Source organism: Gymnodraco acuticeps, unplaced genomic scaffold, assembly GCF_902827175.1.
Source record: "Gymnodraco acuticeps unplaced genomic scaffold, fGymAcu1.1, whole genome shotgun sequence".
Classification (NCBI taxonomy): Eukaryota; Metazoa; Chordata; class Actinopteri; order Perciformes; family Bathydraconidae; genus Gymnodraco; species Gymnodraco acuticeps.
In genome coordinates, this window is record NW_022990423.1 from 129,326 (window position 1) to 149,518 (window position 20,193).

At 41.0% G+C, this 20,193-nt stretch overlaps 2 pseudogenes; one reads left to right on the forward strand and one right to left on the reverse strand.

Moving 5' to 3' along the window:
• The window catches only part of LOC117551913, a 75,113-nt pseudogene extending 72,784 nt beyond the window's left edge, over positions 1–2,329 (forward strand).
• The window catches only part of LOC117551909, a 430,097-nt pseudogene that overhangs the window by 25,369 nt on the left and 384,535 nt on the right, over positions 1–20,193 (reverse strand).

A 20,193-nucleotide genomic window follows, 5' to 3' on the forward strand; every position in this document is an offset into this window, starting at 1 on the left:
TGCACTATATTGTCTATTAAAATATTACATCACAAATCAGGTATTCCTATGCTGTATACATTTTGTCCGTTTATAAAAGGTTTGTTCTTGTAATGCACAATCCAACACTTGTCTGTGTAAAGTTATGTTCCATTTAATCATGTTTGTCCCTTTAATACACTTCAGTGACATGTTTGTGTGTTGTATAGCTACTGTCCTCACAAATAACAATTTTGTCATGGGCGGGGCTTATGCAACTCATTATCTGCTGTCCTCATAATTAAGCATGGTGTCAGGTTGTTGTATTTTGAGTTGTGATGTGTGTATTGGACATTTGAAGTGCGATTTGTGTTGTATGGCTCAAAATAGATTTTTGATATTCAAACATCTTTGTAAAGCTAGTGGAAAGGGGTGTCCTTCTAATGAAGGAAAAAACGTGTTGGGTCAAAGTGTCCTTTTAGTTCACAAAAACGTGTGTGTGTGTGTGTGTGTGTGTGTGTGTGTGTGTGTGTGTGTGTGTGTGTGTGTGTGTGTGTGTGTGTGTGTGTGTGTGTGTGTGTGTGGTGTGTGTGTGTGTGTGTGTGTGTGTGTGTGTGTGTGTGTGTGTGTGTGTGTGTGTGTGTGTGTGTGTGTGTGTGTGTGTGTGTGTGTGTGTGTGTGTGTGTGTGTGTGTGTGTGTGTGTGTGGTTAAAACGTAGCAGCCTGCGGTCACTCGTTAGCTGTTCTAATGAAGGTAAACACAGTGAAGGCACAGCTCTTTGCAGCTGCTCTTCTCAGATTCTGCTGAGTTACACGTTACTGCCTCCTGGTGCTGCAGAGATTTCATGAAGTGAAGGAGGTTTTTCTTCTATGAAGCAGCTGTGGGCAGCAGATACTGTGAGAGTCACAGACATGAATACATAGGTCAAGGCAGACTGGTTCACAGACTCTCCTGTTTTGCCGATCCGGTGCTTGAACAAATAACTCTACACCCCTGGCCGAAATGTCCCTAAAATGAAGTCCGAGTTTGAAATATATCTCAAATAATGTATGTATTTCCCCACATAAGCATAACAGTCTGCAATGAAATGGCTGTCTCCTGTGCGCTCCACTTCCTACTTTCTCCTGCGAACGAGAGACTTTCTCTCTTTTTTTTCTTTCATTGCTCTCTAGGGGCTTCGTACCATACAAAAACAAATGCAAATATTCTATTTTAAAAAGTAAAGTCCTTTCGAGTCATCTGTCTCAAGCCTAAGTCTCAAGTCATGAATACCAAGTCAAAGTCAAGTCTTTTATCAATGTTAGTCAAGCAAGTCTCAAGTAAAAAAATAGGCAAGTCATGTGACTCGAGTCAAGTCATGTGACTCGAGTCCCCCACCTCTGGTATATACTTTGGTTAGAATATTGCTGTATTACTGTATCAAATATAATAAAGACAAACAGTTGATAAGTAGTATTTTGTTAACTCAAGGTTTATATTAAGTGAGTTTTTATTGTGTTAACTTGTGTATTTATGCTTTTTAGATTGACTTTCTCTCTTTCTCTGTCCGTCTGTTCTAGAAACCGAAAGGAAGAGAGAGACGTCACAGCTGTCAGCAATGTGATAAATCCTTTACAGCATCTGGAACTTTAAAGCGCCACCTGCATATTCACACAGGAGAAAAACCGTACAGCTGTGAAGACTGTGGGAAAACTTTCACTACATCAGGTCATCTCAAAATACATCAACGTATTCATACTGGAGAAAAACTTTACAGCTGTGAAGAGTGTGGGACAACTTTCACTCAATCAGGTGCTCTCAAATCACATCAACTATTCACACAGGAGAAAAACCTTACAGCTGTGAAGAGTGTGGGACAACTTTTACTAGATCAGATGCTCTAGAATCACATCAACGTATTCACACTGGAGAAAAACCTTACAGCTGTGAAGAGTGTGGGAAAACTTTCACTCAATCAGGTGATCTCAAAACACATCACCGTATTCACTCAGGAGAAAAACCTTACTGGTGTGAAGAGTGTGGTAAAACGTTCACTACATCAAGTGCTCTCAAAACACATCAACGTATTCACACTGGAGAAAAACCTTACTGGTGTGAAGAGTGTGGTAAAACTTTCAATACATCAAGTGCTCTCAAAACACATCACCGTATTCACACTGGAGAAAAACCTTACTGGTGTGAAGAGTGTGGTAAAACTTTCACTACATCAAGTGCTCTCAAAAGACATCTTCGTGTTCACTCAGGAGAAAAACCATAGTGGGTTTAAAGGTGGGGTCGGTAATTTTGGAGAAACCAGCTCGAGTGCGCTAGAATTTGAAAATACACAGCCGGAAAAAATCTGCCACTTCCTCACAGAGCCCCTCCTCCAACACACACAAACGCCACATGACCAATGAGGGCACGAGATAAGTTTGTGCACAGATGGAAGGCTGACAGGCAGGTAGGCCATCCAGTTATTTTAGCCGGGCCGGCTAAAATGATTGGTCGTACTTTTTACAGTACTACGGCTTCCACAGATGAAATTTTTGTATGGATTTTTTGTCAACGCACTTAAGATATTCATTGCTATCGGGGTGTTAAGAGCATTCCATGGAATATAACAAAAAGTGTATCTCGAGCCGGTTTCTCAAACTTACCTAGCCCACCTTTAAGAGTGTAGGAGCCGCAATTAAGCATATTTTGTTTTTTCACAGTTTACAATAAACAATTCCCATCTATTGGCCTTGTGTTGGGTAATCCTTTTTTCCATTACAGATCCCATCCCAACAGCGCCATCTGTTGACGTAACGTCAGAATTGACAGGCTTAATGTTCACTGTTCCTTTAAAGTGGACCTATCATGCTATATTTGAATAATATAGTGTAGGACCAAACCTATATAAGGCATATTTATACTTTTTATTTTTCAAAATACCAAACGGATCATGCATTTTAGCCATTCCTCATTTCGCTGAATTTAACACTGTCTTTGCATGGGCTGATTCTGTGAGAACAGCGCCATCTGTTGACGTAACGTCAGAATTGACAGGCATAATGTTCACTGTTCCTTTAAGTTTTGTTTTCTGTCCGTCTGCCGACAGCGCGCTGTTTCATTGCTTTACATACCAAGGTTTAAGTACACTGTGTCAATAGTTGTTGTATGAGCATCGTCTGGGCTGGCCGTCTGGTAGAATCGGTATGCTCTTCCTCCTGTGTCCACTTCCTCTCCTGTCACCTATGACCCCTTTTATACACCCCACCACCAAGTGTTCAAAATAACATTCAGGGTGTCCGCGGGGTCTTAACAAGTATTAAAAGTTGATAAATCAATTTAGCGAAAATTAAGGCTATTAAACGGCATTTTCCTAGGTATTAATAAGGTCCACAGCAACGACAACAAGAAACACCCTTTAATTTACTGAAACAACATGTCGGGAACCCCCTCAAGGTGAATGAAAGAGCACAGAGTACAGAAGCAACAAAGCAGCATACTGCATTAAACCTGACCTTCACAGAGAGGTTGAAGTTCATGTGGAGAGGAGGCTTCAGTAGTCTCTCTGCACTCTGTTTAGTTGTGCTGTTTAGCTAATCAATATAGTCAATGTGAGGTAAAGTGTCGCCAATGTAGCCGGTTAGAACTCGAAGTTGCGATGAGGTCTTAAAAGGTATTAAATGTGACTTCAGGATTCCTGCATATACCCTGATATTGCACTATTCATATAAATAAGGTAAACTGAGACACCAACAACACCCATAAAATGGTTCCTACAAAGAGTGTGGGAAAACCTTTTCTTAAAGTATTCACCTTAAAGTCCATGAGCGAGTTTCACTGTTCATTAATCTGCTTCATGTATCTAGAACATATCTACGATGTTTTCAGTTTGATTCTCTTCTCTTGTTGAAATGATCAGACTACCAAAAATAAAATGGCCTTAAAAACAGACCAGCCTGTCCTCCTACAAAAAACGAACAAATAGGTCGATTGTTTAAGCACCTTAGATTACGACCCATGGCCACGTTTTAAAGTGTGGTCGTGTAAGAAACAACATGCTCCCGTTTATTCACAAATAACCCTCTCTGGAAAATCCTAAATTGTGGAATAGTTTGGCCATTAAAATGCTTTTTGATTAGATTTCTAGCGAGACTTGTATATTGTACTCTTAGAATCCACGTCCAGTGGATCTGTAGGATCTATAGTTTGATATATTAGGAAGATGATTTGAGGTCTCGCCAGGATAACGTGTATGCAGCTTCCATGTAAAGTTAGCGTGGGTGAAAACTGTTTTTCCGGTCTCTAAGTTTTCACAATAAAACCGGATATATTCCCTCACTGTCAAATGATTACACAGTGATATCTGCATTACTCATCCACTAAACAACATCAGATTATCCTTGTTAATTACACAATATCGATTGGTTTAAATTGTGTACAATGCTTTTGTGTTTTTAACCTTCGATTCAGAGAAACAAATAGTTTTTTTGGAGTTTAGACACTACACTACCCAGAATCCCCAGCTATCGTTTGGGACTAGAACATCCGCCTTGCTTTACAAACCCTGTGATTAGTCATCAAGCCCTGTGATTGGATGTTGGAGTGGCAGTGCGACAAGGTTACGCTGAGCGTCAACAGCTCTTTGAAATGGAATGGAGCCACGGCAGACTTTCCAAAACTGGAATTGGACGGGTCCAGCCCCCGTCTCTTTATAAGACGTTTTCGTATTTCCCACAATTAGAAGTTGCCAGTATTAAACTGTGTACACCCTGGAGGTTTAGGGGATACAAAACATAGTGGTGTTATCAAATTTAAAACATATAATTAATAAATGGGTGAATTAATATACCCACATGACACCTAAGTTCAGAAGAGCTTTATTTAACAGCTGGTCTTATGTCTGTGACCCCTCCTGCTGTTCATTGATGAGCCTGAAACATGCACTTGTCAAGGTTCAACCCTGTCTCCTAAAAATTACGTTCCCACAGAACTAAACTGCATTCTCAATTACGTTTAGCTAGAAACGTATTTTCTCCCACGTTACGTTTGTTATGAACGTATCTCAAATACGTTTATTTTCTACATATCTTCTAGAAATATATCTTCTCCCACGTTACGTTCGTTATGAACGTATCTTAAATACGTTTATTTTCTACATATCTTCTAGAAACGTATTTTCTCCCACGTTACGTTCGTTATGAACGTATCTTAAATACGTTTATTTTCTACATATCTTTGCCATTTATTGCCTTGCTTATAATAATGATAATAGTCATTTATAAATATCATTTTAGAGCACACATTTGAAATCGAGAATCGGGCTCGATATATGGTTAAATTAAAATCAGTAGGCGAGGCTGTAATTTCGGCAGCTGTTACTCTCATGAGCGAGGCAGAAAATAATAGTTTTAACATGCCAAAAAGCTGCTGTGTCGTTTATTGCACCTCAAAGATTAAAACAAATCCAGAGTTACTTGTTTCTGTACTTCCTCTAAGAAGAAAGGACAGTAACAGAAGAGTTCTGTGGCTTCAGGCTTGATCGCCGTTCAAATGACAGCGTTGGTTTCCCCAAAAGTGGGCGGGGCTGTAAAGTGACGTTTTACTATCATCTATTATTCAAAACCATTCTATTTATTCTAACGTAAATTACATGCCAGTGTTTTATCTTTTTATTTATTTGTTTTTATTTTAAATCGTATAATGTCGGACTTTTTTCCCGTCTGTGAGGAAAATAAATGGGGTTTAGAGCCTCAAAATACTGAAATCTGTATTTTTTAAAATCTTTTCCTTCTAATTTGTTATTCTTTTCTAAATAACACACTGTTATTTACTCAACCATAACACACAATTATCCTTGTTTTTATTTATTCGTTTAATTCTATAATCTTGGGCTTTTTAGCCGTAAATAAAGTCACCGGAAACAGACGGGACATTTCGAGCGATACACACCACAAACCCACCGAACTGATTACCCAAGATCCTCAGCTTGAAGCTCGTTGATTGGATGTTTTAGCCGCAATAAACGCTGGGATATGGTGTTAATAAGTTGTGATATCCGAAAACGAAAAATAAAATAATACCTAATTCAGAGTGTTCTTGCTTTTCTCTTTGGAAGTCATCACATAACGGCATTGTAATACACGGTTCGGCTGCATTAAATATTATACATCTGCCGTAGTTCTTTATTTATAGAGCCCTGATGAGAAGACTTCTAGACAAACATGAGGAACTGCCGCCAAAACTGAATACTTGATGTGGATCATAAATATATCAACAATTAAACAACATCTTCAATTTCTTTTCACAAAATACGTCTCCTTGCAGTATCAATAGTAATTCGGCTGACTTTTATATTTGATCCAATTGGTAGATAATAGGTTATATTTACACCATAACGGTGCACAGCTGATAGAAAAGGACTTGTAGTTTTTAAAGATATTACTGATTTTCTTTGAATATAAGAATGTAAATACTGAGTTGAGAGAATAGTCAGGGGATTTGGGTGATGGGAGACACATCTATGGATTCAGAATTTCAATAGCGTACCATTAAATGACGGATATACCTTTCTGTCTGTGATGTTTTACAAATCAGATATTAATGTGTAGAAGTAAAACATGTGAAATAATATAGCAATATCCTGTAAAATTATGTAAAAACATGAATAAAACTACACATCTTCAGATGTTATACATACATAAGTGTTCTACACTAATAATACAAAGTTATTATTAGTATGCTGTGTGTACCTTGTGTGCACCGCCTAGTGGTTAAAGCACGTTATTGAATTATTTTTGTTGAATAATGTTATTTGATGAAAACAATATTAAGAGTACATACTTTCATAGGGGGAAAGTAGAAGGTCAATGATAGAAATATAGAATATAAAAAGTCAAGAAGATACTATAAGTGATCTCTACAATAAAACAGTTTAGTGCCGGATGTACAAAGATATTAATATGAGGATGTGCAAAACAGAAAAACGAATTAACCTTAACACATTAAAGAATACTTTAGGTTAAGGTCTTATTTTAAACAAGAAAAAAGCTTTGGGGGTATCTATCTACAGATAAATATTAAGCCTGACAAAGTACTTAACGTCTAATATATTGCTTTCCTGCAATGTTAACTATGTTGAAGCACTTCTTTTAACTGATATTATACACATTAATTATACTCTTATGTATGTAGGTAGAATAAGAAATGTGCAGAATATGACAGTTTAATGGTGGAGGTACACACATATTGATAGATGTCTTGTAATACGCTGTTGAGGAACCTGCGACCCAAGTTGTGTATATGATCAATAAACCTTAGAAAATCTTGAAATCTTGAAAGGGATGTGCAAAATAGCCATTATACAGTTTTTAATTAACTATTAGTAGAGAATAACGAGTAATGAATATACTTTATAGAGATCTGCAGATAAATGTTTCGTCTTCTCAAGCACCACCTATCAAATATCTCTCCTGATTGTTGGCACTTGACAATCACCTTCCCTGAATTGTACTCACGTGTAACTAAAGTCTGCTTTAAGGGTTGTTTATATTTCACATCATTAATCAGAATCTGCAAAGTAACTCAACTAAATGTAGTGGAGTAAAAATACCAGGTTAACCTCTGAATTGTAGTGGAGTAGAATTACAAAGTAAGCTGTCGTGTGGGTATATATTAATGCTGCCCATTATGGATATAAGCGATTTTTACCCATTTAGTAATTACATGTTTTAAATGTGTACACACCAATGTGTTTCCTATCGCCTAAACCTCCAGGGCTGTACACAGTTTAATACTGGCAACTTCTAATTTGGGGAAAAACGTCTTTTAAAACTACAATTCCCAGTAGATACGTGCCATAGAGAACATGTTGCGAAACACAATAGCCAGCATGTGTATTTCTCGGGGGGCGTTCGAGTCCAGTTTTGAATAGTCTGCCGTGGTTTCGTTCCATTTCAAAGAGCTTGACGCTCGGCGTAACCTTGGCGCACTGCCACTCCAACATCACGGGGTTTGTCAACGGGACTGTAGTCCCAAACGATAGCTGGGGATTATGGGTAGTGTAGTGTCTTCGGCCATCCTAAATCTCGAAATGTCCCGTCTGTTTCTGGTGACTTTATTTACGGCTAAAAAGCCCAAGATTATAGAATTAAACAAATAAATAAAAACAAGGATAATTGTGTGTTATTGTTGAGTAAATAACAGTGTGTTATTTAGAAAAGAATAACAAATTAGAAGGAAAAGATTTAAAAAAATACAGATTTCAGTATTTTGAGGCTCTAAACCCCATTTATTTTCCTCACAGACGTTTATACGATTTAAAATAAAAACAAATAAATAAAAAGATAAAACACTGGCATGTAATTTACGTTAGAATACATAGAATGGTTTTGAATAATAGATGATAGTAAAATCTACGTCACTTTACAGCCCCGCCCACTTTTGGGGAAACCAACGCTGTCATTTGAACGGCGATCAAGCCTGAAGCCACAGAGCTCTTCTTTTACTGTCTTTTCTTCTTAGAGGAAGTACAGAAACACGTAACTCTGGATTTGTTTTAATGTTTGAGGTAAACGACACAGCAGCTTTTTGTCATGTTAAAACTATTATTTTCTGCCTCGCTCATGAGAGTAACAGCTGCCGAAATTACAGCCTCGCCTACTGATTTTAATTTAACCATATATCGAGCCTGATTCTCGATTTCAAATGTGTGCTCTAAAATTATATTTATAAATGACTATTATCATTAATATAAGCAAGACAATAAATGGCAAAGATATGTAGAAAATAAACGTATTTAAGATACGTTCATAACGAACGTAACGTGGGAGTAAATACGTTTCAAGCTAAACGTAATTCAGAATGCAGTTTAGTTCTGTGGGAACGTAATTTTTAGGAGACAGGGTTGCAAGGTTCAGAGGCACATTTTGCAAATATGGCAGCATCCATCGATCATCTTAAGATAAGATATACTTTATTGATCCCAAGTTGGGAAATGTTTTTGTTACAGCAGCATGCTACTTTGTTCTACTCCACTACAGTTCAGAGGTTAACCTGGTATTTGTACTCCACTACATTTATTTTAGTTCCTTTGCAGATTGTGATTAATGATGTGAAATATAAACAACCCTTAAATCAGACTTTAGTTACACCTGACTCAAATTCAGGGAAGGTGATTGTCAAGTGCCAAAATAAACTATGCAATATATTGGACGTTAAGTACTTTGTCAGACTTCATATTTATCTGTGGATAACCCCAACGTTTTTTTCTTATTCAAGAAGACCTTAACTTAAAGTAATGTTTAATGTTTAAATAAAGCCTAGTTGGTCTGTTTTGCATCCTCCTGTTAATATCTTTGGACATCCTGCACTCAACTGTTTTAGAGATCACTACAGTGTCTTCTTCATATTTTATATTGTGTATGTAGGCTACTCTTAATATTTAAATGGTTTCATCAAATAAAACGTATTCAACAACAACAATGACTATTAACTTTATTGGGAAATGAAAACAGAACGGTAAAGGAAAACACAGTTTCAGTCTCTCGATGTGAAGCTTATGCATTGTACCATGAACCTGGATAGACCTGTAACAGTCAACTGCATGAGGAGTTGGAAAGGTAATGAATGAATTAAAATGTCGAACTCTGACTTCATTTTAAGGACGTTTCGGCCAGGGATGTAGAGCTATATTTGTTTAACCACCGGATTGGCTAAACAGGAGAGTGTGTGCACCAGTCTGCCTTGATCTATGTATTCATGTCTGTGACTCTCACAGTATCTGCTGCCCACAGCTGCTTTATGGAAGGAACACCTCCTTCACTTCATGAAATCTCTGCAGCACCAGGAGGCAGCTGATGTGTTTTAACCCAACACATCCTCACTCCCAGATCGGCCTATGTTGACGTTATGTCAAGTCCCCTGTCGGCTTTTTCCAACGCAAGGGGGGGGGCCTTAGCGTCCATTTTCAACGCAAGGGGGGGGCCCTTAGCGTCCATTTTCAGCTTTCCGGGATGTCCATATGCTTCTATGGACGCTCATTGAAGCACGGCATTCGTTTGTGTCGGCTGCCCTTAAAGGCAATGTGAGCGTCCATTCTCATTGTACACCCGGAAGTAAGTATTCCCCTTACTGACGATTGATTTTACAGTGATATCTGCACTACTCATCGACTAAAAAACACCAGATTATCCTTGTTAATTACACAACATTGATTGGTTTAAATTGTGTGCAATGCTTTTGTATTTTTCCCCTTCGATTCGGAGAAACAAATGTTTTTTCGGAGTAAAGGATGGCAGAAGACACTACACTACCCAGAATCCCCAGCTATCGTTTGGACTACACCATGTGCTCTGTTTGACAAACCCCGTGATAGTCCTCAAGCTCTGTGATTGGAGAGTGTGCTCCGAGGGTTACGCCGAGCCTCGAACAGCACTTGAAATGGGATGGAATCACGGCAGACTGTCCAAAACTGGATTTGAACGGGTCCACCGCGTCCCCCCTCCCCCACCCTGTCCCCAGAACTACAAATGCTGGCTATTCTGTTTCGCAACATGTTCTGTATCTATGGCACGTCTCTACTGGGAGTTGTAGTTTTAAAAGACGTTTTCGTATTTCCCATAATAAGAAGTTGCCAGTATTAAACTGTGTACATCCCTGGAGGTTTAGGGGATAGGAAACACTCACATTTAAAACATATAATTAATAAATGGGTGAAAATTGCTTGTGCCCATAATGGGCAGCATTAATATATATACACACATGCCAGCTAAGGTCAGAAGAGCTTTATTTAACAGCTGGTCTTATGTTTGTGACCCCTGTTGTTAATTGATAACATTACATTACATTAATTGATAAGCCTGAAACATGCACTTGTTAAGGTTCAGAGGCACATTTTGCAAATATGGCAGTAGCCATCGATCAGCTTAAGATAAGATATACTTTATTGATCTCAAGTTGGAACATTTGCGTTACATCAGCATGTGTAACAGTTAAAATGCAGTGGTGTTTATTTGTAAATCATTTAGTATAATCACACAAATTCTGTGTTTTATATTCAACGATTCTGTGTTCTTTATTTATTGATTGTTCAATATCTGACAAGGTCGGAGATGAAATATCTACATAGATCTTATAAGAGTATAATACATTATGTATAATATCAGTTAAAATAATTGCTTCAACATAGTTAACATTGCTGGAGGTATGCACAAATATTGATAGATGTCTTGTAATGCACTATTGAGAAACCTGCGACCCAAGTTTTTCATTCAATTTATAACTACACCATAGTTGTGTAGGCCTATATGATATGTCAATAAACCTTTGAAAATCTTGAAATCTTGAAAGGGATGTGCAAAATAGTCATTATATACAGTCTTTAATTAACTATTAGTAGAGAATAACGAGTAATTAATATACTTTATAGGGATCCTATTAATATCTAATAATGCAAATAATGAAATTCAATAACATGCTTTAACCACTAAGTGTCCCTTTATATCAGCTGTGCACCTTTATGGTGTAAATACAGCCTATCTACCAATTGGATCAAATATAAAAGTCAGCCGAATTAGTGTTGATACTGCAAGGAGACGTATTGTGTGAAAAGAAATGTAAGATGGTGTTTAATGGCTGATATATTTATGATCCACGTCACGTTTTCAGTTCCTCATGTTTGTCTAGAAGTCTTCTCATCAGGGCTCTATAAATACAGAACTACGGCAGATATGTAATATTTAATGCAGCCGAACCGTGTATTACAATGCCGGTATGTGATGACTTCCAAAGAGAAAAGCAAGCACACTCGGAATAAAGTATTATTGTATTTTTTTTAAATGTTTTCGGTCTGTTTCCGTTATTTGTTAATGACGATGTGCTGTGAGATGTGAGACTGGAATTGCACAGGGGAAAATAACGTAGGCTATCTTTAGATGCGGATTTTGTTAAACTAATATGTTTGCGCTGTGGACCAACACTATACATTGACGGGGAAGGGGGTAGCAATAAAGATAACACCATTAAACAGTTACACAACATAACAGAAATAATATCGATAGCAGCGTCCCTAGCAACCACCTTGGTAACAATGAAAACGTTATGGACGCAATTTCCTGAAGTAATCTTCGTAATAACTAGCAAACTAAAGATCATGTACATCCACTGCACACATAATCTGAAATAACAACTCATATTTCTCGCATCAAATGACATCAAAACGCATTTTAATGGCCAAACTAACTTTAAAATAGGCATTTTCCATCGAGAATAAAACGAAGTTCGGCCATGTTTTTTTTTTCTGCAGGGAGAAATTTGAAGATCACGTGACGTCAAACAGAGCACATGGTGTAGTCCAAACGATAGCTGGGGATTCTGGGTAGTGTAGTGTCTTCTGCCATCCTTTACTCCGAAAACACATTTGTTTCTCCGAATCGAAGGGGAAAAATACAAAAGCATTGCACACAATTTAAACCAATCAATGTTGTGTAATTAACAAGGATAATCTGGTGTTTTTTAGTCGATGAGTAGTGCAGATATCACTGTAAAATCAATCGACAGTAAGGGGAATACTTACTTCCGGGTGTACAATTCTCCGTTATCCAATGAGAATGGACGCTCACATTGCCTTTAAGGGCAGCCGACACAAACGAATGCCGTGCTTCCATGAGCGTCCATAGAAGCATATGGACATCCCGGAAAGCTGAAAATGGACGCTAAGGGCCCCCCCCTTGCGTTGAAAATGGACGCTAAGGCCCCCCCCTTGCGTTGGAAAAAGCCGACAGGGGACTTGACATAACGTCAACATAGGCCGACCTGGGAGTGAGGATGTGTTGTTTTACCACAAACACACACACATGCACGATTTAAACGCAGACTTCTGTTCCTCCATGTTTCGTTGTTATCGTTTCACTGAGCGGACCCGCCCCTTTTTTTTTCAAACGCTCCCTTTTCTGGTCCATCTGCGGCGGTAATAGGTTTTGTACGCTGTGATGATTCGGCTGTTCCTTTAGTAATGAATATTAAATGTTCATTTGATCATTGGTTTTATTATGAAAACATCGAGACAGGAAATGTTTGTGTTTTAACCCGTAACTTTACATGGAGGCTGCCGCATACCTCAAATCATCTTCCTAATATCTATCGAACTATAGATCCTATATATCGACTGGACGTGGATTCTAAAAGTACAATATACACTTCTCGCTAGAAATCTAATCAAAAAGCGTTTTAATGGCCAAACTATCCTACAATTTAGCATTTTACAGAGAGGGTTAAATGTGAATAAACGACCATCTGTAACGTTTGCATTCAACGGGAGCAGAACGTATTAAGCGCTTGAACAAACGACATATTTGGTCGTAGTAATTGGGCCTGAACAATCGGCATAATTGGTCGTATGAGTTGGAGGACTTGTTGAAACAGACTCGTAACCCTGCATATTTGTTGTGTTTTGCAGCATATTATAAACATGTCATTCCCTTATCTTCAAATACCCCAGGTTGTGTAGTGATGTATTTGAGGTGTACCGTCCACATCGCAGACCTGAAGTCGTGCAGTCAATGTATGCGAAGTGTACAGGACCTTGGTCTCTGAGACTCAAAAAAGCCTTTCTCGCCTACCTGTCCACTTTGCATACCTGAGATCCTGCAGTCATTTCTCAAAGATGGTGTGGCATATAGGGAGGTGCAATCTCCTGATGGTATAGACTGTATTATAGTGGACATCTGCAAACCTAGAAAACAAGATAACATTAGGATAATCAATGTATACAACCCATGTCCAAATCTAACCACTGATATATTTAAAGAAATAGCAGAATATAAACATAGGAAGGAAGTTTGGTGTGGTGATTTCAATGCACACAACAGTCTATGGGGCAGCAACCATACAGACAGTAACGGAAACATAGTGGAAGAAATGCTGGAGGAAAGAACACTAGTATGCCTTAATGATGGACATGGCACAAGAGTAGATGTTCACAGGGGGAAAGTCTCATGCCTGGATCTGACATTAGTGTCAAACTGTTTGGTTCATGTGAATGGTTTGTTTTGAATAACTCCACTGTAGGAAGTGACCATTATACAGTGCTTACTAAAATGAATAATAATGTATATATGCAGGAAGGAGGTGTAATAACCAGGTGGTGCTTTGCTAAAGCTGATTGGGGGAAATGTAGGATATGGTGTGAGGAGTCGGTACACCTGCTAACATCAGAGGGAAGCATAGAGGTCATTACAAGCCACATAACACAACATATACTATAGAAGGCAGGTATATTAGGAAGGACACTTGCAGCAGTACATAGTGGGGAGCATCTCAGTGATATCCATAGGCAGCAAAAACAGCAGTTACTAGCAGAGAATGAAAACGTGAAGGAGAAGAGACAGGATAATAGGTCAGCTCTGGATGTGGAATTAGTATGTGCATTTATTCACCTGTGACTCTGCAGCTCACCTGTGACTCTCTGCAGCTCACCTGTGACTCTCACCTGTGACTCTCTGCAGCTCACCTATGACTCTCTGCAGCTCACCTGTGACTCTCTGCAGCTCACCTGTGACTCTCACCTGTGACTCTGCAGCTCACCTGTGACTCCCTGCAGCTCACCTGTGACTCTCTGCAGCTCACCTATGACTCTCACCTGTGACTCTGCAGCTCACCTGTGACTCTCACCTGTGACTCTCACCTGTGACTCTCTGCAGCTCACCTGTGACTCTCACCTGTGACTCTCTGCAGCTCACCTATGACTCTCACCTGTGACTCTCACCTGTGACTCTCTGCGGCTCACCTGTGACTCTCTGCAGCTCACCTGTGACTCTCTGCGGCTCACCTGTGACTCTCACCTGTGACTCTCACCTGTGACTCTCACCTGTGACTCTCTGCGGCTCATCTGTGACTCTCACCTGTGACTTTCTGCGGCTCACCTGTGACTCTCTGCGGCTCACCTGTGACTCTCTGCGGCTCACCTGTGACTCTCTGCAGCTCACCTGTGACTCTCTGCAGCTCACCTGTGACTCTCTGCAGCTCACCTGTGACTCTCTGCAGCTCACCTGTGACTCTCACCAGCTCACCTGTGAATCTCTGCAGCTCACCTGTGACTCTCTGCAGCTCACCTGTGACTCTCTGCGGCTCACCTGTGACTCTCACCTGTGACTCTCACCTGTGACTCTCACCAGCTCACCTGTGACTCTCTGCAGTTCACCTGTGACTCTCTGCGGCTCTCACCTGTGACTCTCACCTGTGACTCTCACCTGTGACTCTCACCTGTGACTCTCACCTGTGACTCTCTGCGGCTCACCTGTGACTCTCTGCGGCTCACCTGTGACTCTCACCTGTGACTCTCTGCGGCTCACCTGTGACTCTCACCTGTGACTCTCTGCGGCTCACCTGTGACTCTCTGCGGCTCACCTGTGACTCTCACCTGTGACTCTCTGCGGCTCACCTGTGACTCTCTGCGGCTCACCTGTGACTCTCTGCGGCTCACCTGTGACTCTCACCTGTCACTCTCACCTGTGACTCTCACCTGTGACTCTCACCTGTGACTCTGCAGCTCACCTGTGACTCTCACCTGTGACTCTCTGCAGCTCACCTATGACTCTCACCTGTGACTCTCACCTGTGACTCTCTGCGGCTCACCTGTGACTCTCTGCAGCTCACTTGTGACTCTCTGCGGCTCACCTGTGACTCTCACCTGTGACTCTCACCTGTGACTCTCTGCGGCTCATCTGTGACTCTCACCTGTGACTTTCTGCGGCTCACCTGTGACTCTCTGCGGCTCACCTGTGACTCTCTGCGGCTCACCTGTGACTCTCTGCAGCTCACCTGTGACTCTCTGCAGCTCACCTGTGACTCTCACCAGCTCACCTGTGAATCTCTGCAGCTCACCTGTGACTCTCTGCAGCTCACCTGTGACTCTCTGCGGCTCACCTGTGACTCTCACCTGTGACTCTCACCTGTGACTCTCACCAGCTCACCTGTGACTCTCTGCAGTTCACCTGTGACTCTCTGCGGCTCTCACCTGTGACTCTCACCTGTGACTCTCAGCTGTGACTCTCACCTGTGACTCTCTGCGGCTCACCTGTGACTCTCTGCGGCTCACCTGTGACTCTCACCTGTGACTCTCTGCGGCTCACCTGTGACTCTCACCTGTGACTCTCACCTGTGACTCTCTGCGGCTCACCTGTGACTCTCTGCGGCTCACCTGTGACTCTCACCTGTGACTCTCTGCGGCTCACCTGTGACTCTCTGCGGCTCACCTGTGACTCTCTGCGGCTCACCTGTGACTCTCACCTGTGACTCTCACCTGTGACTCTCTGCGGCTCACCTGTGACTCTCACCTGTGACTCTCACCTGTGACTCTCACCTGTGACTCTCACCTGTGACTCTCACCTGTGATTCTCACCTGTGACTTTCTGCGGCTCACCTTTGACTCTCACCTGTGACTCTCACCTGTGACTCTCTGCAGCTCACCTGTGACTCTCTGCAGCTCACCTTTGACTCTCACCTGTGACTCTCACCTGTGACTCTCACCTGTGACTCTCTGCAGCTCACCTGTAACTCTCTGCAGCTCACCTGTGACTCTCTGCAGCTCACCTGTGACTCTCACCTGTGACTCTCACCTGTGACTCTCACCTGTGACTCTCTACTACAAACAAACACAACATGACTTTAAACAACCAAACATGACCTCAAAGAAATGCAAACAGATTAAAAATATACTTCAAACAACCAAAAAGAAACATCAAATGCAGTGACCCGGGAAGTCAGTCAGAGTGGGGGGTGCGGGGTGGGGGGTGCGGGTGCCTCGCAGCGGCGAAACTGTAGCGCTTACACTGCGTTTGCGCTTCAGATGAGGCTCCCTCCACAAAACGAGGCCCCACGCAGTCTGCGTGATCTGCGTGGAGGGAGGGTCCGGTATAATAACGTCACACTAAATGCAGTAATTTGGTCTTTAGCAACAGCTTGTGAGAGCAGCGCATTCATCGGTGTTCGATGTCATGCTGCCAGTTTGTTGACGGCCTGTGTGTTGATGGGACTTCTCATGCTCCCTAAATGTTTCCTCTGCCTTTCGCCAGTTCTTAAACCGTGCTTTCACAAAACTCCCATCCCTGATCTTGCGCTGACGAGCTTATTTTCTATAGCAGAGTAACAGAAGAAGCACACTGCATTATCACTTCCTCTTATAGTGAAGCTTTTTAGAGACTGCTTACACTAAAATGCTAACTCAAACATACTCAAAATAAAACTTTTGTATTGATTTGATTAGTGAACTTTTTGGCGTTGCAGTTACAACTCTCCGCCAACAGGTGCTGAGGGGGCTGCAGCCCCCTCAGCACCCCCCCCTTCCCACGTCCATGATCAAATTACTAAAGAAACATCAGAGAGAAGCTGAATTACTGCAAGGAGAGGAGGAAGTACTAAAACATCCACAAAGCAACCACTTAGAAAGCAAAAGGACTTAAAGGGGATCAAAACAGACTTAGAACGATCACATTAATACAGAAAAAGTGTTAAAAAAGATGCAAAAAGACTGAAAGTAGATTTGGTGACACAAACAAAGACACCCCCCTCGCTTGGACCTTAAAACAGGAACTTAATCTTTAAATTCACACAATTCAAGTTTTATATCTCCTCAACTCCATCTTAGTGACAAAGTCTGTCCACTCCCAGAAATGTTGATCACTTCTCAGGAAAGAAGAGTAATGATGAGAAGGAAACAGACGTTGTGTCAGAGTGGAACATTTCCATGTTGCTGAGCAACAGACAGGAAGCAGGGGGCGGGTCTCAGACTCTGGACCTTCACACTCACATGTGTTAATATTGAATCCACTACAATAGTTGCTCTGGATGACGTATTTCCATTTCCGGTTCATTGAGCGTGCGCTTGTAAACTTCCGGTCTACGGTAGAGCGGTAGAGGGGGTGGTGGCAACACTGGACTGTGACTGGACGAGAGATGGCAGAGGGAAGTGACGAGGCAGGAAGTTAAGTTGAAGGAGGACACTCTGATAGTGAGTAAAAGAGAGTTTGTACTGTTTATGGCAGAGATTATCAACTGTTCAGCGCAGACTACAAGCCGGAATGAAAGAATCTAAATAATTGTCAAATCAGCTGAAAAGTACCTTGATGTGAAAGGGATGCACTGGGGACACGTGAAAGATATCCTAAATGATGACGTCCAACAACCTCAGACATGGACTGGATCATCCTGATGGTGGTAATTGCACTGCAGTGGAATGCTAGAAGTTTAATTGCAAATGGACAAGAGTTCAAAAAATATATTGACAACCTGGGAGAGAAACCTAATGTTCTTTGTATTCAGGAAACATGGCTGAAAGCACAACTGGATTTTATTGTGAAGGGATATACTGCAGTTAGACGAGATAGGGACTCTGGCAGAGGGGGAGTAGTTGCAACATTCATACAGAGTGGGATAAGTTACAAAGTTATGCATGTAGGCTCGCTATGGGGAAGCAGTAGCACAGATGCAAATGGTGCAGTAGTTGAGGAATTTATAGATGACCTCGGGCTAGTGTGCATTAACACTGGAGAAGGAACACGATATAATTGCACGAAGAATATAGAAACAGTACTCGATCTGACATTTGTATCTAGTGCTTTAGCAGGTATAAGTACATGGAATGTGGTAAAGCATACTACAGTGGGCAGCGATCATTATCCGGTAATGATTAAAGTTGGGACCAACATAAGGTTTGAAAAGGAAAAGAAAATTCCTAGATGGAAATTGGGAAAGGCTAATTGGGATGCCTTCCAAGTTGTAAGTACGAATAGATGTAAAACACTTCAAGAGGAAAATGATGATGATATAAATAAATGCAATGATGAGCTGGTTAAGGTTATCATTCATTCAGCTAAAGAAACAATTCCAGAAAGTGCAGGAGTTAGGCGCACCAAGAGTGTACCCTGGTGGAATGGTGAATGTAGTAAATCCATTAAAGACAGGAATAAAGCATTCAGGCAACTCAAACAACTCCATTCTCAGGAAGCTTTGAATCAGGATAAAAGGGCCCAGGCTATAGTGAGGAGAACAATAAGAACGCAAAAACGCACTTTTTGGAGGCAATATTGCAATAGTATTGGAAGAGAAGTACAGCTTGCAGATGTTTGGGGCATGATTAGGAGAATGGGGGGAAGTCGAAGGAATTATGAGTTGCCAGTTTTGAGCAGAGGGGACAAAATGGCTGTCACAAACGTAGGAAAGGCGGAACTTCTAGCTCAAACATTTAGGAAAGTTCATAGTTCAGATAACCTTACAGAGGAAGCCAGGCAGTGCAGAAATAATACACGAATGGAAAACACGAGAATATTGGATAGAGTAGAAGCGTTAGGAGATCAGTTGGACCTGCATTTTAGTATGTTGGAGTTGAGAAGAGCAATTATTAGTGCTCGCCAAACCACTCCTGGGAAAGATGGTGTTTGTTACAAAATGCTGGAACACATGACAGATAACTCTCTAGTCATTGTGTTAAGGTTGTTATTTGTAGGATTTTGTCCTAATATTTATTTTTGTTGAAAATATGTTGAAAGATTAGTTTAATATCTTTTTTAAATTTTACTGTGAAATTCCGAATGAAATTGTGAATGAAAGGCTGCGCGAGAGACTGGTTTTTCGCTGGGTTGAGTCGTGTGGGGTTTTGAGTGAGATGCGGCACAGCAGCCTGTCAGTTTACTCTTGCTAGGTTAGTTTTGGCTAATATCATTTATATTTATCTGCAACAATGGATATCAGGAAGTGGTTCATTAAAGGAATATGGCAACTCAGCGCCAGATGCAGGCACATTAGAAGACATCAGAGAAATTGACTCTCAAGCCGGCTCTCTCACAAACTCCTGCTCTGTGCGCAAGCAGACCGTGGCACACGCACTCTGCCTCGCTCAATCTCACTCTCTCCCTTTCTCTCCATCGCTCAACCTCACTCCACCTCTCCACCTCGTCAAAAACCCCTCTGTTTCCGTAACAACAATTCTCGAGCGTCTAACAGCATCACTTTTTCATTTCTTGGATGAGAATAGGTCATACAGGTCTCAATCATACATTAAGTATAATACAGGTCTCAATCATACATTAAGTATAATACAGGTCTCAATCATACTTTAAGTATAATACAGGTCTCAATCATACTTTAAGTATAATAGGAAAGCATCCAACCGGAAAGTGTATACACTGCAGCCAGCCAGAAACTGTTGAGCATGTTTTACTGCTTTGCAGGAAATATAGTACTCAGAGAAATGTGCTTTTCCAGACACTGAA